A 23,450-nucleotide genomic window follows, 5' to 3' on the forward strand; every position below is an offset into this window, starting at 1 on the left:
TCCAATATGTTCAATATACATTTTTTTTAAAATGGCTTTTATCCAAGAGGTTTTTTGTTTCTTTGTTCCCAGCATATAGAGGTTCATATCTGCCTTAGAGCTATGTATAAAATATTAGCTCAAGTTAAAATGCAGTATCAAAAATAAACTAGTACTTTAATGGGGTCATAGATAACGGAAGTCAGATTTCCCCTCCCCGTGTCTTTGTTGAAGAATTTTAATTGGTTAACTCTTTTCCAAATCTTCTGACTAAATTGCCTTCAGGCAACAATAAAATTTGCATCGATTGGTTTATTGTGCATTTATCATTACACAACAGTGTGTGTAACACTGCTGATGCCCATGACTATCAAATCAATGTATGAAAAAAACATTGAATAGGTCTGCTTGGAATGAGAGAAAAACACATTGCTGAACATGCAAACCACCACTAAATAATGTAAACAGCCAACATCATGTTATCTACCATAATTTGTACTTAATAAATGTACAGCAGTGTCTTTGACATGAGTAGACATTTCATCTGAGAGAAAAGAGATATAGGACGTTCCTCTTAACATGTTTGAATTCTCTTCAGTGATTTAAAAAAACAAAAAAACAAAAAACAAATTACATCAGAAATTTGGACGCAATTATATAAAGGAAATCAGGCATAAGGAATGCTCTGTGAATGTCCTGAGATATTGTGCAGAGTTCGGCCATTTCAGCTGACAGTCCTCTAATTTTGCAGCTAATCTTGATCAATTACCCATTTAATGTCAATATAGAATTTATAACATGTATGAACTTTATTAGTTATCGAGTTTAAAATTATCAATGTTTCCCTCTTCCTATGAAGTGCCCATTCTTCAGTTTTGTTGGAATTTAAGATTTTTAAATCTAGTTTTAAACAATCATTTAATTTTCATCCAATTAGTTCTTGTTGATGAAAATCTAGTTATGGCAGTAGAAATCGGTTTCTAATTTGACATGGGGATAATTATCATCCCCCCCACCCTCCCCAAAGATCATAAACCCACCTCCAAGTAGTAACAGCTAACAACCACCAGAAAGAACCAAACGCTGATGCATTAATTCTGTGGACATGTTTTGTCTGGAACAAATACAAACTGAATGAGCCAAAGGGAGAAATATCCTTTGAACACAATTTATCTTGCAATTATCTTTGCATACGCACCTTCCTCTACATCTATATCCATATATGTGTTTTTATACAATACTGGAAATTAGTATTCATTTTTTTACACCAATACACCGTTCTTAAAAAAAATCTACCCATCATGTGAAACCTTATAAATTAGATAACTTTGACCGAAAGTCAAAAACTTTTTCACGACCGACAAATTTTCATTGTTTTACCGCCATTTTGGACAGCAAAATGTGACATAAAAATGCTGACATATTTAGTCATAAATATTTAATTCATAAACTTCATAAGGCCCCTCATTTATATACGTTTTGATAATGATCTAGGGAAATATCTTCTTCAATACCAGGAGAGAAAAAAGTAACATGTCTAGTATTCCGCCTTGCAATAATCCCATAACGGTCGTTGTGCTTGATGTCCATTGTCACAACGACCGTTATCGGGATCAGTACTTCTGTAAGTTAAATCACGGAGGCTCCTAACCTCTAATGCTTTTCAAAAACGACCGTTTATGATATATTTTCTGACTTTTTTAAATCAATTAAAAAAATGTGGACATAAATTGGTCATCAAAACTAAGAAACTGAGCCAATCTTTTTTTTTAAAATATTTTTATTAGAAACAAGCATATTATGATAAAGTATAGTTACATATTATAGTAAAAAAAACTTTACATATACATCAATCATACATTATTAAAATTTTCAATTGTCGATTAATTCTGCTTCTAGTGTTTTTTATGTAGATAGAAAGAGAGAGAAAGAGAAAAAAAAATACAAATATCAAAAAAGAGAAAAGGTGGAATTAATTACATATAATACGTCATTGGAGATAAGTTCGTAGATTATAAAGCATAACTTTTCATCTAATCCTGAGTTCAAGCTTCAGTTGGGTTTTCGTGCCGGGCCAATCTATCCCTTCAAATAGTTAATGAATGGAGCCCATATTTTAACAAAAAGTTCTTGTTTGTCCATTAAGACAAGTCTAATTCTTTCTAGATGTAGGGTCTCCGACATTTCCACAATCCACATTTTAATTTTGGGGGTTATAGAGCCTTTCCAAAATGTTAATATTAATTTTTTCCCAGTCATTATACTGTAGACGAGGAAGTTTATTTGGCTTGTTGTGAGTGTTAAACATTGTTCTGATATTCCAAGTATTATTAATTTTGAGTCTGGATCCAATTTAGTATTAACAACTTCAGAAATTATTCCAAAAATATCAGTACAGAAATTTTTATTTTTTGTACAATTTGCAAAATTATGTGTTAACTTGGCCTCTAGGTGCAGACATTTATCACAAATAGGAGAAATATGTGGGAAGATTCTATTTAGTTTTTTTTTGGAGTAATGTAATCTGTGTAAGACTTTAAATTTTATTAAAGCATGTCTGACAATTAACGAGCATTGATTTATATGTTATAAACTTTCGTCCCAAATATCTTTTGTTATAGGTTGACCTAATTCATTTTCCCATGTGTATCTATATAATTCCATCGGTGGTACCTCGTTGTTTAAGAGGGTGTTATAAATATAAGCTAATAATTTTTCAGTGTTAGGATGCTTATTCAAACATTCATCAAGAATTTCTGGTTCCCTAGTCCTATAAACTTGTGTATTAGATTTAACATAATCTCTAATTTGTAGATATCTGAAGAAATTATTTTAGTGCAGTCCATAATTCTGTTGTAACTCTAGAAATGAAAGAAAAATGCCTTTCCTATAAAGATGTCCAATCTTTTTAATTCCGTAATTTTACCATTGTGTGAAACCCTTATCCAATATGGATGGCTTGAATAAAGGATTGTTTACAATGGGAAGACATAGTTGCATATTATTCAATTTTAAAGCTTTTTTTAATTGTTTCCAAATTCGTATTCCACTATTTATTATAGGGTTTTCCCTGTAGGTTTTTTTGTGCAGTTTTGTGGGAGCAAATATAATCGAACCAATTTCAAAAGGTAAACAGTCTTCCTTTTCCATCCTTAACCAATCTGGTTGCTGATCCATTTCTTCCAGCCAGAAATTCATGTTTTTAATATGGACTGCCCAAAAATAAAACAAGAAATTTGGCAAGGCCAAACCTCCATTTATCTTTGACTTGCATAAATGTTTTTTACTTATTCTATGATTCTTATAATCCCAAATAAAGCTTGTAACAATGGAATCGATTAAAAAAAAAAAAAAAAATGTAGGGATATATATCGGGATTAATTGAAATAGGTACAGTAGTTGCAGTAAGAAGATCATTTTTATAGCATTAATTCTACCAAGCATTGAAATGGGAAGTGTTTTCCAATACAGAATATTCTTGTATAGTTTATTCAGTAAGGGTGGGAAATTTAGTTTAAATAAATAGGTATATGTCTTAGTTACGTAAATACCTAAATATTTAAGTTTATCTTTAACTATTTTAAAAGGGGATTGTTGTAATGTATGTAAATTGAGTTTTGTTATTGGCATGATTTCGCTTTTATTCCAATTAATTCTATATCCTGAAAACTGACCAAATTGAGTTATTAGATTTAATAGATTTGGAATACTAGTTTCTAACTTTGTAATATATATTAATACATCATCTGCATATAAAGACATTTTATTCCTTGTGTCGCTAGTGTTGTAACCGTGTATTTCGGATGGGTTCTAACGCTTTCTGCTAATGGTTCAATTGCAAGAGCAAATAATAGTGGGGATAGTGAACATCCTTGTCTACAACCTCTAGAAAGATTACATTTAGTTGATAACATTTGGTTTGTTAATATTCTAGCTGTTGGGTTAGAGTATAACAATTTAACCCATGTACAGTACTTCTCTCCCAGTTGAAATTTTTCCATCACCGAAAATAAATATGACCATTCTACCTGGTCAAATGCTTTTTCAGCATCTAGCAAAATAATTGCTAGATCTGCATTAGGAATTCTATTCGAGTATATAATATTGAATAGTCTTCTCAGATTGTAAAATGAGTAACGTTTTGGAATAAAACCTGTTTGGTCGGGGTGTATTAATTTGTTAATCACTAAACTCAATCTATGAGATAGGATTTTGGTTAATATTTTCTGATCAGTATTTAATCGAGCTATTGCTCTATATGAACCTGGGTCTTCAAGACCCTTATCCGTTTTTGGTATAAATATGATTGTAGATTCATTTAGAGTTTCTGGGAGTTTCTGTTGAGTGTAATCGTATTTGTACAGTGTCTGTAGACATGGAGAAATCAGATCATAAATATTTTTATAAAATTCCGAACAGAGAATCAGGACCTGCGGCCTTTCCGCTTTTCTATGTCTAATTGCCTTATTTCCATTTCCAATGTCTGTTGTTTGGCCCTATTCTCTTTATTAAGAAAGGATTGGGAAGAGATTAATGCTCCTCGCACAAGTGCTTTAAATGTTTCCCATAGAAGGGAGGCAGAGGTTCCAGGGCTATCATTAGCATCAAAACACATATTACAGGTGCACAACCTTTTTTATCCGAAGATCCAAATAACGAAAACCTCCGAATAGCGGACATTTTTTCAGTCCTTGAAGAAAGGTCCCTGAAAACGTTCAAACTCGCGACCTTGTGGATATGAGCCGAGCACTCTACCACTGAGCCAGCCATTAAAATCTACGTTAAAAAATTTCCATTCCGAAGGCCCGCTGAGTAAATGCACACAACAAATTCCGAATTACGAAAAGTGTCTGGTCCCAAGGCTGTCGGATAAAAGGTTGTGCACCTGTAATCTGTTTTACGAGGTATTCATTACATAGCTTTTCTTTTAAGATTTGGGGGTTAAGTCTCCATTGTGACTGTGTCTCGGCCATTCCGTTTAATTTAATCTTATATTATATTATATTTTATTTAAGGAGATATGTCCGGATGGAAAACCGACGAGACCTAAAATTCATCTACCTGATGTTCGGGTATAAGGTAGGGTTTAGTGTGCTGAGCCATCTGCTCTATCATATACCACTCTAATCACAAGATGCAAGATGTTAATAGGAAAATCGGGGGTGAAGGAATTAAATTCTGTAGCTGGAATGTTAAGGGAATTAATGAACCAATCAAGAGAGGTAAAGTATTAGCTCATTTAATCTCACTTAAAGAAGATATATTTCTCCAGGAAACACATTTTAAAAAGGAAGCACAGCATAGATTGAAAGCAAAATGGATTACTAAAGCGTATCACTCTTCATTTTCACATAAATCTAGAGGGGTTGCAATATTAAACCGTAAAGGTATACCCTTTAAACATATATCAACGATAGAAGATATCGAAGGCAGATATATTGTATTAGTAGGGGAGTTATACTCAAAAAAAGTGACTCTCCTTAATGTTTATGGACCAAATTTTGATAGCCCCCTGTTTTTTTAAGAGAATACTCAACATTATCCCGGAATGCACACAACATAATTTAATAATCGGTGGAGACTTAAATTGTACACTGGATGCTTATTTAGATAGATCATCAACTCAAAGAAAATTAAAATCTCAGTCAAGTGAATTTCTAAACTGATATATTAATACTACCAACATTAAGGATGTTTGGAGAATTGAAAACCCATCCGGTCGAGAATATTCATTTTACTCACCAGTGCATAAAACTTACTCAAGGAAACACTATTTCTTAGTAGACTCTAAACTTATCCCATTTACCTATAACTCACAATATCATAATATTATAATCTCGGACCATGCTCCACTGACATTTATGAAACTGAGCCAATCTTTAATTTGACAACAAACTGTCTCTTGTTTACGTTTCGTACGGACCACTAACTTCATTCCTCCGTGTCAACTTTGGGAAGCTCCGCAATAACCGTTAAGGAGACATTTTACTTACAAAAAAATGAGCCCAAATCAAATGTTCTGACGAATCATTGGCCATCGATAGCTGAAATCCATAAGGTAATGTACCGTTTAGATCACATTGGTGAAAATGCTTGGGTCTTCCTAATAATGTAACGTTCATTTTCTGGGACACCAAACCTTTTAGTATCCACTGCAACGTACAATTGTGTGTATGATGTGTAACACGCGTTGCGGTGTCCACTCAGATGGATGTAGTATTCTACCACATGATCAGGTGAATGTAGTGGAAACGGTGTTGGCAATTTTATTGTTCCATGTGATATTCGTAAACATAGAAAGGAATAAGAAATACGTGCACTTACTGTGCCAACCAGGTCACGTGGTGGACACCACGTGACAACCGTTACACAAAATTTATTTGTGTTTACTAATGCCATTTTCGGAAACTTGTCATCAATATGCTATCTTTTCCTATATTTTTTGTTGATACCATGTTATTCATGAACCCAATAAAGTGCTTGTCAACTTTTTAAGGAATTTGAAATTTGAACCCCTTTGTCACATTTCTGTGTGCATTATTGTAAAAAGACACATATATATTACTAACTCATCTTGTTTGTTGGGGAGTGTCTGCGTGTGATTCATGCCCTGAATTGCAGCAAAACGGTACACAATTGTGCTACAATTTACTCACCATTGTCCTGTGGTGTGGTGTATCAAAGTTTTGTTCAGATTGATGTTTCGTACAAGTTATTGACATTATTAACTTTACAAAATCCAGTTTGAGGAAAATATCTGTGGCAGTTAGCAGCTATGACATTACAATGGGATTTCATTTACATAAACTGCCCGTGAACAGTGTTCTACCCAACAATGACATCACAATGGGATCTCATTCACATAAACTGCCCACCAACAGTGTTCCACCCAGTGCAATGAGAGGTTTGTTATATTGTTGTAAGGAGAGGGAGGGAGTGGTGAAGAGGAGGAGGAGGAGAGGGGAGAGAAGAGGGAGTCTTGATGAGGAGGGGGAGGGAGTGTATGAGCTGCACCTGCACAGTTGGGGGCAATGGAATATTGCGTTGGGGTAACGGGGCCCAACGGATCCCACTTGGTCTAATATCTATCTATATGTATCTATATCTATAATCTATATCTATATAATTAAAAGCCTCATCTTGTATGTATGTATACGTGCGTGTGTATGTGTGCGGCATGTATTATCCTACCTTCGTCAAAACGCTACGCACTAGAGTTGAAATTTTAACAGATTACTCACATTCACCCGGTCGACGCAATAAACATTTCATGCTATATTTCAAAAGGTATTCATCATTAAAGTATTTTAAAAAATCAAAACAGCCACAGATTCTTCAAGCAGCTTCGAATGACGTCACAATGTCCCCGCAAGGGGAAGGGGTCGCCGCTCTCTCCATTTCCCCAACGGTTTTAACCACAAACCACTGATTTTCTGCAAGAAGGGGGGGGGGGGAGGGTTCAACGCTGGAATGTTCTGGGAACCCTCCGCCCCACCTTTTCCTGGCACAGTCGCACTGAAGTGGAGGCCTTGCTTGGGTCGGCGCCTAGCTCGGACCGGCACCATGGCCTCTGCCTCCCCCTCTCCCACAGCGAGGTGCTCCCTCCTCACCACCCCTCCCTCCCTCAGCGAGGTTGCTCCCTCCTGAGCACACATCCTCCCTCCCGCCCACAGCGTTGTGCTCCATCCTCACCGCCCTCCTCTCCCTCCCTCAGCGCTGTGTTCCTTCCTCACCGCCCATCCCTACCTCTCTCCCACAGCGTGGAGCTCCCTCCTCACCGACCCTCCCTCCCACACAATTCCCATCGCGGACCAAATATGATTTGAAAGTAATAGGGCCAACTCTCAACACCGTGGTAAAGGAATTCAATCCCACTTACAGACCAGCTGCTGATAAAGTTATTCAAGGTCAGTCTCCAACTTCACATTCCTGACAACAGCTCAGAAACCATAGAGACTTCAATGCACATAGTTCTGAAATTAGCTCTGAGCAAGAGAAGATCCAAAATTGCAAAGTCATAACGTTACCCCTTCCACCCCACACCCCTCCCCCCCCCCCACCACCCTCCTCCCCTCCCCCACGGGTGAGTGCTGGAATATTGCATTGGTGGAGCAGACCCAACGCGTCTGCACTAGGTCTATATATACATCTAACACTCTCTTCTTGTATGTTTGTATGCATCTATGTGTCTGTGTATTTGTATCTTTGGCTACGCGATACCACAGAAATCTTTCCACATTCTTACATTTTCCCCGTGTACGCCATAATCTGGTTCACTTCAGATTTGATGCTATATTTCACGTAATTGATGATTAAAGTAAAAAAAAAAAAACAACTTTGAGAAGAATAACTGACTCTGCATTGAGATTTTTCCAGCAGCTTCCAGTGATGACGTCACAATGGCATCTCACATTCGTCCAATCACAATGGGGTCTCATTTACATACGTTACCAATGACATCACAATGGGATTGTAGCGCTCTCAGATCCAGCGGGTGCAAATGCATTTTTCTTAAAGTCACACTACACTGATTTTTTTTTTTAAAGGTTTAAAATTAGGGAGTGTGAATGAGCAGCCCCAGCAGTTGGGGGCTATGGGTGAGTGGTGCAATATTGCGTTGGGGGAACGGGTTACGTTGGGGCAACGGGTGAGTGGTGGAAACGGACTGCGTTGGGGGAACGGATGAGTGGTGGATTATTGCGTTGGGGGAAAGGGGCCCAACAGGTCCCACTTGGTCTGGTACATAACTAAAACTCTGATCATGTGTTTTCTGGTTTTGCATGTGTTTCTATTTGCGCAAAAACCGTACACGATTGTGCTACGATTTATCGCCACCTTACTCACCATTCACCTGTGCTACAAGGGCAACGATGTTTTGTTCCGATCGATGGTATATTTTAAAAGTTAATAAGGTTTATAAATTCTTAAAAACCGCACTTGCGCAGATTGGTCTCCTTTCCTGTCAGTCGCTGCCACGCAGATTGGTCTCCTGTCGGTCACCGGCCCCTTCCTGCACCATCGCCGCACTGATTGGCCGGATGCACTGTCAGTCACGGGCGGCACCCACTTCGTCCAGCGAGAATATTAAGCTGAAGGAGTGGAGTGAGCAACACTAATGCTCTGCAAGTTGGAGGCACCTCCGTGGAGGGGGGGGCGGGTGGGGGTGTGGCTGCTTCATCTGACCCGGGCTTCTATCCGCGATTCTACCCGCGAGGCCCCGGCCGGCATTCCACGTGGCGATTCGGGAGACTTTGAGACAGCGGCGGTGATGCCTCGCGACGATGGAGCCGTGCGGGCGGTAGGGCCTTTCCGAATTTCAAAATCCGCGGAGAAATTTATCTTCCTTTTTTTTTCTTGTCTCATGTCTGGTGGGAGAGGAACAGGAATAGAGGGAGAGGAGAGGGGGGTGGGGGAGGTAGGGAGTGAGGAATAGAGGGAGAGGAGGGCAGTTGGGGAGGTCAGGAGGGATAGTAGGGGGGGTTAGAGGGTGAGGAGTGGGGAATCGAGGGATAGGAAGGGGGTAGTGAGGGGAGAGGAGTTATTGAGGGAGGGAGGGTGGGACTGAGGATAGGGGAAAGGAGAGGGAGGGAGAGGTGAGGGAGGGATTGGGGGGGAGGAGTAGAGGGGAAAGAAGAGGGAGGGTGAAGAGAAGGGGAGGGAGACCTGGGGGATGAGGGAAAATGAGCCACGCATGCGCAGTTTGGGGCTATGTGTGCATGGTGGAATATTGCGTTGCGGGAATGGGTTGAGTTGGAGGAAAGGGGTAAGTGGTGGAATATTGCAGACCCACCAACTAGTCTAGTATAAATGCCTTCAAAAAAAGTTGACAAGCACTTTATTGAGTTCATGACTAACAGTATTAACAAAAAAAACAATAAAATTGCAAACACAGTTTCTACTTCATTCACCTGATCATGTAGTAGAATATCGCATCCATCTGAGTGGACACCGCAACGCGCGTTACACATCATACACACAAACATACGTTGCAGTGGATACTGAAAGGTTTGGTGTCCCAGAAAACAAATGTTACATTATTAGCGAGAACTAAGCATTTTCACCAATGTGATCTAAACAGTACATTACCTTATGGATATGAGCTATCGATGGCCGATGATTCGTCAGATTGTTTGATTTGGGCTGATTTTTTTGGAAGTAAAATGACTCCGTAACTGTCATTGCGGAGCTTCCTGAAATTGACACGAAGGAATGAAGTTAGCGACTTGGTCCGTACGAAAGGTAAACAAGAGACAGTGTGTTGCCAAATTAAAGATTGGCTCAATTTCTTAGTTTTGATGACCAATTTATGTCCCAAATGTTTTTAATTGATTTGAAAAAGTCGGAAAATATATTGTAAACGGTCGCTGCGTTTTTGACATCACGATGTTTTTGATATATTAAATTGGAAAATAAGAAAAGGAGAGGAGGGGAGGAAGGGGGAGAGGAGGGGAGGAAGGGAGAGAGGAGGGGAGGAAGGGGGGGAGGGAGGGGAGGAAGGGGGGGAGGAGGGGGAAGGGGGGAAAGGAGGAGGGGGGGGGGAGGAGGGGGGGAGAGGAGGAGGAGGGGGGGAGAGGAGGGGGAGAGGAGGGGAGTGGGGAGCGGGGCAGGCATCAACCAAAGGACTTTGTGTGTCCAGCGCGGCTTCAATCCAGAGCCCGGGGTGGGGGGGAGGGGGAGGGATCATCACATGGGAGGTCCGGTTCCCGAAATGCAATACTCCGTTTGCTCCAGGCTCCAGGGACAGGGCAGAGCTTGCGTTCTTTTGGAGCTGGGGTTTCCGGGTGTCTGCTTCCTTTTGGAGCTGGGGGATCAGTACAGGATGAATGAGGGGTTTAGTACAGGATGAATGAGGGGATCAGTACAGGATGAATGGAGGGTTCAGTACAGGATGAATGGGAAGATCACTACAGGATGGATGGGGGGTGATCGGTGCAGGATAAATGGAGGGGGAGTCAGTACAGGATGAATGGGGGATCAGTACGGGATGGATGGGGGATCAGTACGGGATGGATGGGAAGCGGGGTCAGTACAGGATGAATTGGGGGATCAGTGTAGGATGGATGGGGAGTGGCAGGAGAATCAATGCGAGTTGGATAGGGAGATCAATGCAGGATGAATAGATGGGGGGGGGGGGGGGGGGAGGAGGTGGAGCCGCTGTCGCGGCCACTGCTGTGCGGGGCCCGTCATTCGCTCCGACCCTTTGTCACTCCACACCTAGTATCTTTGCCCCGCACAGCCGTCGCTGACATGAATCATCACGTTCCTTTTCTCCAGAGATGCTGCCTGACCCGCTGAGTTACTCCAGTTTTTTGTGTCTATCTTCGGTATCAACCAGTATCTGCAGTGCCAAACTGGGCAAAATGACACGCCCTTTAGGTTGCCCGGTGGCACTTTGGGTGGTCATTGGCACCCGGGCAACCGCTAATTTTGAGCCCTGCAGTTAGAGCAAGAGAACACACATTTTACATTATAAATCATACTGTATCATAATGTGCTCAGTTTAACAATGCAACATGGTCCACAGAAATTACTCATTTTACAACTATTTGTTAATCCAAAGAGAATATAACCATGATAGTTTGTTGCAATTGGGTAACATTTATCTTTGAATCCATTTCAAAATCCCTAAACGTTTATTATTTGATCTGATCAGGATTGTCTTCCCTTTTGCACAATGTCATTTTCTCTGTACACAAATAAGGCAGATTGGGGTCAAGAAAAATTGTGCTCAATCTTTTTCTGCACGATTCCATGAAATCTATCAGCATTTATTATCAAGGTGTTAAACCAAGAAGAGCTTCCAAAAGAAATGAACCTAAGAAGCACCCTTTTTAAGCTGCCCTCCATAATGTTTGGGACACTGCAATGTCATGCAAACAAAAGTAGTCATGTTTAGTATTTTGTTGCATATCCTTTGCATGTAATGACTGCTTGAAGTCTGCAATTCATAGACATCACCACTTTCTGGGTGTCCTCTATGGTAATACTCTTTATTGGTTTAGCAGTATGTTTGGGATCATTGTCTTAATGTAGAATGAACCACCGGCCAATGAGTTCTGAGGCATGTGTTTGAACCTGAGCAGTTAGGATATGTCTATACACTTCAGAATTCATTATGCTACTACCATCAGTAGTTGTATCATCAATGAAGATAAGTGAGCCAGTACCTTCAGCAGCCATACATGCCCACACCATAACACCCCCATCACCGTGTTTCACAGATGAGGTGGTATGCTTTGGACCTTGGGCAGTTCCTTCTTACCTCTATACTTTGCTCTTGCCATCACTCTGATACAAGTTAATCATCGTCTCATCTGTCATCCTATTTTTTCAGCTGACCAATGGTTTGCATCTTGTCGTGTGGCCTCTGTATTTCTGTTCATGAAGTCTTCGGTGGACAGTGATCATTTACAAATCCAAACCTGACTCCTGAAGTCTGTTTCTGATCTGTCAGACAGGTGTTTGGGGATTTTGCTTTATTAAAGAGAGCATTCTTCGGTCAGCTGTGGAGGTCATCCTTGGCCTATCAGTCCCTTTGCGATCAGTAAGTTCACCAGTGCTCTCTTTCTTCTTAATGATGTTCCAAACAGTCGATTTTGATAAGCCTTGGGTTTGGCTGATGTCTCTAACAGTTTTATTCTTGTTTCTCAGTCTCATAAAGGCTTCTTTGACCTTCATTGGCACACCTTTGGTCCTCGTTGATAAACAGCAATAAAAGTTTCCAAAGGTGATGGAAAGACTGGAGGAAAGACTAGGTGCCGAGAGCTCTCTTATACCTGCTTTAAGGGGGCATTTAAACACAGCTGAGCAATTACAAACACCCATGAAGCCATGTGTCCCACACATTATGGTGCCCTGAAATTCGGGGGGGGGGGGGGGGGGGGGGGGGGGGAAGACTATGGATAAACACAGCTGTAATTTCTACATGGTGAAACCAAAATGTATTAAAATACTCTTTAATAAAATCTGACAATGTACACTTTAACCACATGCGATTTATTTCTATTACAAATCTCAAATTGTGTAGTAGAGAGGCAAATAAATAAATGACAGGTCTTTGTCCCAAACATTATGGAGGGCACTATATTTGTTCATGACATATTTACAAATTCAATTATGCACACTCCACTTTCCTCGCAGAAAATTATCTCCAAATACTTGTACCTGGCAATTTTCTACTTTCTAGTGCATTCTCAGTAAAAAGCCACTAAAACTTTGGCAAACATCTCTACACTTTCATACATATTCTGTAAAAAGATTGGTCACTAAATTACTTACATTCCCTCGTTACTTCAATTTCAAATTCTAGAGAACTAAAACTCTGATCTTGTGCTCTTTCGGTTTGTGGTTATTTCTCTTTGCGCAAATATGGTACACGATAGTGCTACAATTTTTCACCACCTTACTCAACATTCTTCTATGCTTAAGTGCACCAAGTGTTGTTCCAATCGATGGTATAGTTTCAAAGTTATTAAGGTTTGAAAATCTTAAAAACCGCGTATGCGTAGATTGGTCTCCTGTCCTGTCATTCACCGGAGGCGCCTGCCTCGCCTAGCATTGCCCCGCGTTGCACGGCCAGAGCCACACAGCCAGTCAGCCGGAAAGCAGCCGGAAGGGACGGCCAGAGGCTCCACGGGCCACAGCCAGAGCCGCCGCGGGCCGCTGCAGCCATAGCCGCCACGGGCCACAGCCAGAGCCGCCACTCCTCCCGGGGAAAGAAGTAGCAACCTTGAGATCCTGGGGAGGTGAGGAGGGGGTTGGAAGGGAGAGAGGGAAAGTGGGGGAGGTGAGGAGGGAGAGTTGGGAAGAAGGGGAAATAGAAGGAGAGGGGGGAAGGTAGGGAGTGGGGAATACCTGGGGTGAGGAGGGAGTGTGGTGGGATTGAGAGAGAAAGAGGTAGGGAGAGGGGGGGGGGGAGTGGGGGAGTTGAGGAGGGAGAGTGGGGGAAGAAGAGTAATAGAGGGAGAGGAGTGGGGAGGTAATGAGTGGGGAATAGAGGGAGAGGAGGGCAGTGGGGGAGGTGAGGAGGTTAGTGGGGGGGGATAGGGGGAGGTGAGGGGGTTAGAGGGATAGGACGGAGATAGGGAGGGGAAGAATTATGGAGGGAGGGTGGGAGTGACTGAGGGTAGGGGAAAAGTAGAGGGAGGGAGAGGTGAGGGAGGGATTGGGGAGGGGAGAAGGAGAGGGGAAAGAAGAGGGAGGATGAAGAGGAGGGGGACGGAGTGCTGGAGGATGAGAGAAAATGAGCTACGCCTGCGCAGTTGGGGGCTATGGGTGAGTGGTGGAATATTGCGCTGGGGGAACGGGTGAGTGGTGGAATATTGTGTTGGTGAACGGGTTGCGTTGGGGGACCACGCCTCCAGTGTGACAGGGACTCAACGGGTCCCACTTAGTCTAGTTATACCATAAAATTAGGCACACAGATTAAAGTGAATGAACTAAGTGGCATATTTATTCATAGACATTTATCATTTACAAAAAGTTAATGCATATCACTACTTCTTTTGGGGGGGGGGATTACAAAACAACTTCCTTGGATTTGAAAATATTGAATTTCTTAAAATTCTTTCAATAGTCACTTCAAGTTAAGAATCCAGGATTCATTAATATATTGTGCAATGTTTACCATTTCGTAATTACACTTGCTGAGAATTTCACTGAAGGTATCTGGACAAGATACTCAAAATCATTTCCTATAGTGCCTGCAATCTGAAATGACAGTCATCCAGAGCCAATTATTCTCAATTCTGAATTCCTCCAAGAATAAAGTTGTTGGAGATTTCAGATGAATCATGATTTAATACATTTCTTGGCAGACTATTCTGTTTGCAATGATCGGGCTTTCAAACAGTACATCAGAAAATGTCACTGCAAAGATATATTATTACCCTCTTTTAAAAGTGACCAATATTCCAGTTAAATCTGTCAACAAAACCAGGCATTGATCTAGAGTGACAAGATTTGCTAACTGAGCTTCAATTTCATAAGAAAATACCCGTTTCATTCTGTAGAATGCTGCTCCTTTTATGAATGCGCAAGCAAACATAAATAACTTTGGTTAAAAAGTATTCAACGTACATTACTTTTGATCAAGTATTTGCATGAAATTTAAATTTAAAAACTCAAATGTTGGTATTAAATGGTTGCTGAAACCAATGGAGGAAAATTTACAAGAGGCATTTTGCTTCCTTTCTGAACATCTAATAGATGTTGCTGCAAATATGTTTACTTTTTTTTAAAAACACGAACCCAAATACACTCAGGAAATGTAATCTCCTAGTCTGAATATTCCTGGACACTATAAATCATTAATCATAAATCAAAAAAGCAATTTAAATGTAAACAATAAAGGTGTGTTAATTAAGGCTGCTCTGATTAATGGTTTTCAAAATCATGATTAGTCGATCAAAAAGTGATTACATTTCTAAACGCTCTCTTCTCTAAAGCTAGTACAGGTGCACAACCTTTTATCCGAAAGCCTTGGGACCAGACACTTTTCGTAATTCAGAATTTGTCGGTCTTCGGAATGGAAATTTTTTTGCGTAGATTTTAATGGCTGGCTCAGTGGTAGAGTGCTCGGCTCATATCCGCAAGGTCGCGAGTTTGCGCCTTGATCCCGGCAGTTACTCGATCGCGAGTTTGAGTCTTCAATGTCGTTTTTTCTTGCAGAATAAATGTCTGTATGAAATGCAGTGTGTTGAATGAATTCCTGAATTTGTAAATGTGCCCGCAGCATTGAATCACCTCTCGCACTCATGTCACCCTAGCGGGGCTACATGCCCTTAGGCGCCTAGTTCAGGGATTCTTGAATCCCCGAGCTAGGTCGCGAGTTTGCGCCTCGATCCTGGCAGTTACTCGGTCGCGAGTTTGAGTCTTCAGTGTAGTTTTTTCTTGCAGAATAAATGTTTGTATGAATTGCAGTGTAGGAGAGATGTACTGACTGTGTAGGAAGAACTTTGGAAGTGATTGCCCACCAGTCTAAAAAGCCGCTGTGTCTCCCTGTCTCTGGGATAGTAGGGGGCGATCAAACAGCACAATACCCCCCTCCCCCTCCAACTCCAGAGGAATCCTCTCCCCGATGGGCCGCTACGGCGACAAGTGGCAGTTTGCCCACAGCCCGAGCTGCGCCCCCTCATCCGCCACCCCAAGAACAAGACGCACCTTGCACACCATCAGTTTCTGCCCCTACGTGTTCCTCTGGAGTTGGAGCGGGGCTGGGCTGGAGTTGCTGCTGGCTGTGGTTCTCTGGGATCTCCGTGCTTGCAGTGTGCCTGGGGGTCGGTGTCCCGTTGGTCCTGACGTCTCCGGCCACCCCCCTGGACTGGAGCTGAGACTGGGAACTGTACTGCCCTTGCCCCCTCCCTCTGCAACTGCAAACAACCCCACTCTCCTGCAAGGGCGGTACAGTTCCCGGAGGATAGCAGGTGGCCGGAGACGTCAGGACCAACAGGAACCCGCTCCCCGATGGGCCCCTACGACGCCCCGAGCTGCGCCCCGTCATCCGCAACCCAGGTTCCTCTGTAGTTGGAGCGGGGCTGGGCTGCTGCTGGCTGTGGGTCTCTAGGATCTCTGTGCTTGCGGTGGGCCTGGTGGTCGACGTCCAATTGGTCCCGACGTCTCCGGTGACTGCACTGTGCTGCAGCCATCGCCGACGTGAAGACAGTACAAAGCCCCCACGCCGGTGCAATGAGCGGGGAGCTGGAGAGGGGAGGGAAGGGGTCACACACATGGCCGGGAAGCAGAGGGGTGTAGGTGGGGTGAGACTGAAGGGAGCGACAATCTGCTGCTGCCTGCACGCTGAGTTAAAAAGTTCCCACGCAAGACTCACGATACACTGTGTATCGTGTCTACCATGGGAACTTTTTAACTCAGCGGGCAGGTAGCAGCATATTGTCAATTATTAACCCTCCCGCGCAATATACCCTCACCTTCTCTTTTATGAATGGGGATTTAGTTCCCCTTTCTTCCAGGACCGACCGGAGGTTCCGCTGTCACCTCTGCGGGCCGCCCTCGGTGAACGTCCTGTCTCCCTGTCCCTGGGATAGCAGGGGGCGATCAAACAGCACAATACCCCCCTCCCCCTCCAACTCCAGAGGAATCCGCTCCCCGATGGGCCGCTACGGCGACAAGTGACAGTTCGCCCACAGCCCGAGCTGCGCGACCCCAAGAACAAAACGCACCTTGCACACCATCAGCTTCTGCCCATACACTGCGTGTTCCTCTGGAGTTGGAACGGGGCTGGACTGGAGTTGCTGATCTGAGATCTCCGTGCTTGCAGTGGGCCTGGGGGTCGGTGTCCCGATGAGGGGGCGCAGCTCGAGGAACGGCTTCTGGTGGTCCTGACATCACCGGTCAGTTTGCAGTTTTCCTCTGGAGTTGGAACGGGGCTGGGCTGCTGCTGGCTGTGGGTCTCTGGGATCTCCGTGCTTGCAGTGGGCCTGGGGGTCGGTGTCCCGTTGGTCCTGACGTCTCCGGTGACTGGCACTGTATGCTGGCATCGCCGACGTGAAGACAGTGCAAAGCCCCCGCGCCGGTGCAATGAGCGGGGAGCTGGAGAGGGGAGGGAAGGGGTCACACACATGGCCGGGAAGCAGAGGGGTGTAGGTGGGGTGAAACTGAAGGGAGCGACAATTTGCTGCTGCCTGCACGCTGAGTTAAAAGGTTCCCACGCAAGACTCACGATACACTGTGTATCGTGTCTACCGTGGGAACTTTTTAACTCAGCGGGCAGGTAGCAGCATATTGTCAATTATTAACCCTCCCGCGCAATATACCCTCACCTTCTCTTTTATGAATGGGGATTTAGTTCCCCTTTCTTCCAGGACCGACCGGAGGTTCCGCTGTCACCTCTGCGGGCCGCCCTCGGTGAACGTTTTCAAGGACCTTTCTTCAAGGACCGAAAAAATGTCCGCTATTCGGAGGTTTTCGTTATTTGGATCTTCGGATAAAAGGTTGTGCACCTGTACTAGAATAGGATGCCATGCGAGTTCCTTGTATTGTAAAGGTTTGGTAACTTTTCAGCCAGTTTATCCATTAAAGCCAAATAACATAAACAAAATCAGTTAAACGCATCAGTTAAACGGTTCGGCCGCGGGCCAGTGGACGACGTCGACAACAGCTGTGTCCGCTGGACTGGAGGGCGGCAGCTTCGACCACCCCGGTGAGCCGCGGGACTGATTTACCATCGCCCGGTGGGGTATTGACTCAGTGCAGAGGGAGAAGAGGAGGGAAGAGACTGCAGCCCTAAGATTTTTGCCTCCATCACAGTGAGGAGGTGCTTGGTGGACCCAGTGTGGTGGATGTTAATTTGTGTTTACTGTCTGTTCTGTTGTCTATTATTGTATTATTGTATGTATGACTGCAGGCACGAAATTTCGTTCAGACTGAAAGGTCTGAATGACAATAAAGGAAATTCAATTCAAATTCAATTCAATTCAGAAAATTTCAAATAGCAAAATGTCAAATAACTGGATTGATTTTAATAAGTGATAGGAGCAGAATTAGGCCATCAAGTCTACTCCGATATTCAATCATGGCTGATCTAGCTCTCGCTCCTAACCCCATTCTCCTGCCTTCTCCCCATAACCCCCAGCACTCTTTAAGGCAAGAAGCTGGATGCGAGGCGCAGCATTCTTGTGAACAAAAACACTAAAGGGCCTGTCCCACCAGCATGCGATTGCATGCATCTAGCGCGACCAAACGTGGTGGCTTGAGGCGTACTGCCTCGCGGGGCCGGTCCCACTTCCAACCGCGGAGCCGTCTGGAGTTGTGCAGGGCTGGTCCTGACATCATACCCACCAATCAGCTGGGCAGGAAGCGGGCTGACTGAATTTGGATGTCGCATGGCGTCAGGGGGTTACGTCATCACGCAACGGCACGCCGGGCGGTGACGTCATCGCGCAACGCCACGTGTTAGGCGTACGCCGTCGAGACGCTGCATACGGCCTCAATACGGCTGCGGGCCGACAGGCCGTTGCCGCGCGGAATTTTTGGTCAGTGTCAGTTTTTCAGAGCCCCGCACAACTCCATACGGCTCCGGGGATTGAAGTGGGACCGGCCCCCCGAGGCCGTACAGCTCAAGAGACCACGTTAGGTTGCGCTCGCCGCATGCAGTCGCATGCTGGTGGGACAAGGCCCTTAAGAATGTAATGAGTGCAAGCATTGTGAAACAACTTTAAAATACCAGCCACCCCAGTCGTCATTCAAATATTATCAAGCAGCTATGAAGGGCAGTTTTCAGAGAATGTCAAGATGTGGACGATAATCTTCCATAATTGGTATCTAAACTGCCTATGATGAGTGCAAACCACACTCGGAGCATTCAAGCCATCAGTTCAAATTTACATTAGAAAAATACATCAAAAATGTACCTTGTCCAATTTATCAATAAAAATGTATAGCTCACCCTGAACTCGATCTCCCTTTAAAAGCAAATTTTACATAAATAGATTTGAGGAAAAAGTGATCTAATTCTTGAAGCTAAATATGGGATTGTTTAAATTTATAATGCTGAGCATTGCAAGGGCAAGTGACTGAAGTGTCTGTGGGCGAGCCTTTTGGGACCAACAACCACTGTTCTGTTAACTTCAAAATAGTTATGGCCATCCCTTTCTGCCCATATTAAAAAAGTTAGCGTTGTAAATGGAAAAGTTAAGTGTTACTTCAATTAGTTAAAATTGGAATCCTTCCTCCTAATGTCAAGAAATTATATAATTTTAACCCTCAACACCTAAGTTAATTCCATGTAATTATTCCATTTGAGAACTTATTCAAATCATAGCTTAACTTCCCTAGTCAAAATGATATTGAAAGATGATAAGTGCAAATTCCATTGATAGAGCCAATAGGGAACTCAGAAAGCATCCTAAAGTTTTGTAGTCAGTTTTGGGAAGTGGTATATGGCACCTTCAGAGCATGAAAGCAGTGGAAAAGCTGCAGGAGGTGATAGTTGGTGTGGTTACAGTTGCAGAAGGACATGGTGTTGGAGAGGGAGGATGAAGTGTCCACTGGAGGTTTTGCAACAACAAGGCGAGTGGCACAGTCTGCAATAGCTGCAGAGTTGTGGAGACTGTGAAAGGAACTGACAGCAATGCACTCAGCTAGACTGATCCATACAACACCATTCCACGAGGTCACCAGGCCTTAAAGTGAGAAAATAAAAACCATGCTTCTTCTTAGGTCAAGATATTTGATATTTTCAGAGACTTGATATTTCAAAGTTGCAAGACAGCACTGGAAAGTGGTAATTCTGTGTGCATTCCAGAAGAGGACTACTATTATCCACTACAAATCATTCTACTCTTTTGCATGTGCATGATTGGACGCATGGTATGTTTTGACTGGAGAGCAGGCAAAAAACTTTTCACTGCATCTCTGTACATGTGGCAATAAACTAAACTACAGAAAACAATAATTCACACTCAAAAAAGGCTCTAATTTCTGGCAGCCAAACAAATACAACATAATCTGTCAACCCTGATATAACAGCCTTAGCATTACTATACCATATAATTATTAGAGGATCAACTATTTATTTATTTTTTTTTTTTTAAAAGCACTTTGGCATGGTCAAGAATTATAACAAACAGGTATAGAAAAATCTTTCATAAACTGACAGGCTCATGTGCCAGTTTCAGGAGGGCAACAAATCAGATTAATCTATTACATATCAGGTCGATATTAATTTACTACACACTCAACTACATTCTGACTTGTCATTGATTTTTGTTTCTGTTCAGATTTTTATCTAGATAAAAATCAATTGATCCAACATTTCCATAATTGTAATGCTTGTGAAGTGTCAATGTCACTATGTTTTGCCTCAAAATAGCTATTTGGCAGCAATATTTCTGTATCATTACAAATTTTTGGAAGATAATACTAATTTTCTAGCTGTGAAATCTTGGTTCTTAGGAGAAAACAATGAACTGCCAAGAAAGAAATGTGCTTATGTGCTCAGACATCTCAGGAGGAAATTGCAAACGTCACAGTCAAAGCTTGCAACAGTTCTATATTTAGCCAAATTTTACATGGAAGCAATCATTGGCTGATTGCCAAAGACAATACCGGCAGTGAAACCATAATCCTCAGATATCAGCTGGACAATAATCTCTTTCAAAGGTTTACTAATGCCAAAAGTAAAAAATATATTGTCAGTACTAAGGTACTATTAAACATAGATAATAATCTTGATATTCAAGGCCAGAAAAGCTCTGCATACACAAAAATATAACATTGTAATTTTAAAATAGAGAAAGTTCACCCCAAAGTGCAGGTAAAACAAAGAACAGAATGTGTTGTTCAAGAAAGCTCAACAAAAGGATTCATTTTAGGATATGGCGGCCAAAATTGAAAGTGATAGGCTCAACTATATTCGCATGAATCAGGCAGCGTTGAGATCAACAAATTACAAAGGCCTGACTGATGCATTAAATGGTAATGATGAATTGGAAAATATCTGAAGACGCATTATCCTCTCCTCAACATTTGTCGGTGGACCAAGATACATGATGGAACGATGCCAGGACGCTATGATGTACGTTCGTAATAATGGCAATGCTTCATGCTTCATTCTTCATTACGATGACTTGCAATCCGAATTGGAGCTAGATCCGGCAGTGCCGCTTTGAGAATCAGCAGCCGTGTGATAGACCAGACTTGATTGCAAGAGTATTCGATCTGAAAAGAAAAATATTCATCAAGAACCTCACTGGACCAGATGGCCTCTTTGGAAACTGTATAGCTTTCGTCTTGACTGTGGAATATCAGAAGAGAGGCCTGCCTAATTTTCACTGTCTGCTTTCATTAATTGATAAAATTCTTTAGAAGCATAAATATCTACATCCTGATAAATATCTATCTTTTTTTACATTATGCCAAGAAGAGGGAGCAAACAAATTGCACAATGGTCAAGAAACAATGCAAAGAGAAGTTGAGAAGCAGTAAGGATCAGAATGGAATAGACGTAAAAAGAAGAGAATTAACGTCTTGATGATCTTCAAGAGCGCAAGACAAGGAATGAAGCAACACCACAATGAAGAATTGAACATCGAGGATCAATGAGAAAGAACGCAAAACAGAAGGAAACAAGAGACATAACAAGAAAGAACTGAACGTCTCAAGTTTCCACATCTTGATGATTGCTCCTCAGTTCAACAAGGGATGTTTAACTCAGCAATCACATTTGTGCACACTAAAGATTGATCGTGCTGCCCCAGAAAGAGCTTCAAGGACACATGATATGACATGTAAAATCTTGACAGTTGCATTGGCTTTTAGGATAGAAAGTTGTTGGTGCTGCAATCATTTGAAAGGTGAAGAGTGTTCTATCATGCTTCCTGACAAACCTTGCAAATGGATTATTTGCTGCAAGATATATAACCATTGGCCTGCACATCTTGGGTATATGTATCAGGTTCAATTCAATTATTTAGTCAATTATTCAGAGCTGCCAAGTTTTGTCAAGAGCATTTCAGTATTCTAGTACCCGAAAATCAGTATTTTGCTCAGGAAATCAGTATTTTTACACGGTGCCATTTTGCTCAAAAAAATGTGTTTTTTTAATGTGCGGTCATACCCATGTAAGAGTACAAGAATGCATAACTTTGCTATCAATTGACATGTCTTCTACGCACCTTACTTGATAGTGCATTCATTGCCATTTCTTTGTATACTGCTGCTTCCTGCTTTTAGCACCAGATGATGATGTAGAAGCCATTTTGCATTTTTAATCCCTATTTCTTTCTAATTTTGTCGCGTCTCATTGCTCGAATCGCAACAGCTTTGCATTCACCACGCCACATGGTCTGTAACGCATGTGAGCGCCCGTGAAGCCCCAACTTAAGATCAAAGCCGTAGTACGTCATGGGTAATTTTTCGCGCCATCTTAATGTGCTCGCGATGGCGTCATGGCGTCCACATCTACAGCTCACTGACTGAATTATACAAATGTCCTGACTGAAATTCACACCCTTCGGATCAATTATTTTAGGATAAGCCTTTCCAGAGAACATGCTACTTTTTGCTTCACCCATTTTCAAAATATTCATGGGCGGAAATTGATTTTAAAACACTCCCTCTCTCTCCCCCTTTCCCTCCCTCTCTCCTCCTTCCTTTTTTTTCTGCCTCCCTCTCTTATTCCCTCCCACTTTCTCCCTCTGTACCTACCCTCTCCATCCTCTCCACCCCTCCCTCTCTCCCTTTACCCCTCCTTCTCTGCCCTTGAGCCCACCCACCGTACTGTAAAATCAAGGCCTATCCCAATGTAACTGCAATCCCACTGGTAACCTTTCACCACTAGGCTTATCCAGAATTCTACCACTGCCTGAAAAATAATCTAAGGCTCAACTTCCACTGAGAAAGAGAATTCCAAAGATTGTTATACGAGAATTTTCCCGAACAGTCTGTGACCCATAGCGCTGTGGCCATGGTGCTATGTGTAAAGCCCATAGTGCTTCAGCCGGTAGCATTAC

The 23,450-nt window shown here is 42.5% G+C and overlaps 1 protein-coding gene across 9 annotated transcripts in view; it reads right to left on the reverse strand.

The window, feature by feature from the left end:
- Window positions 1-23,450, reverse strand: part of LOC129698928 (poly(rC)-binding protein 3-like) — a 215,186-nt gene that overhangs the window by 103,268 nt on the left and 88,468 nt on the right. For 2 of the 9 annotated variants that reach the window (XM_055638396.1, XM_055638401.1), the window contains exons 2-3: window positions 11,194-11,413; window positions 10,066-10,169 (exon numbers count right to left, since the gene is read on the reverse strand). The exons of 5 other annotated variants lie outside the window; for them this stretch is intronic. The gene's annotated coding sequence lies outside the window, so the exon portion shown is untranslated. The remainder of the gene's footprint in view (window positions 1-10,065; window positions 10,170-11,193; window positions 11,414-23,450) is intronic. 2 more of the 9 variants (XM_055638398.1, XM_055638402.1) reach the window with 1 other exon arrangement.

This window comes from Leucoraja erinacea, chromosome 7 (assembly GCF_028641065.1).
Source record: "Leucoraja erinacea ecotype New England chromosome 7, Leri_hhj_1, whole genome shotgun sequence".
In the NCBI taxonomy this organism is placed as follows: domain Eukaryota; kingdom Metazoa; phylum Chordata; class Chondrichthyes; order Rajiformes; family Rajidae; genus Leucoraja; species Leucoraja erinaceus.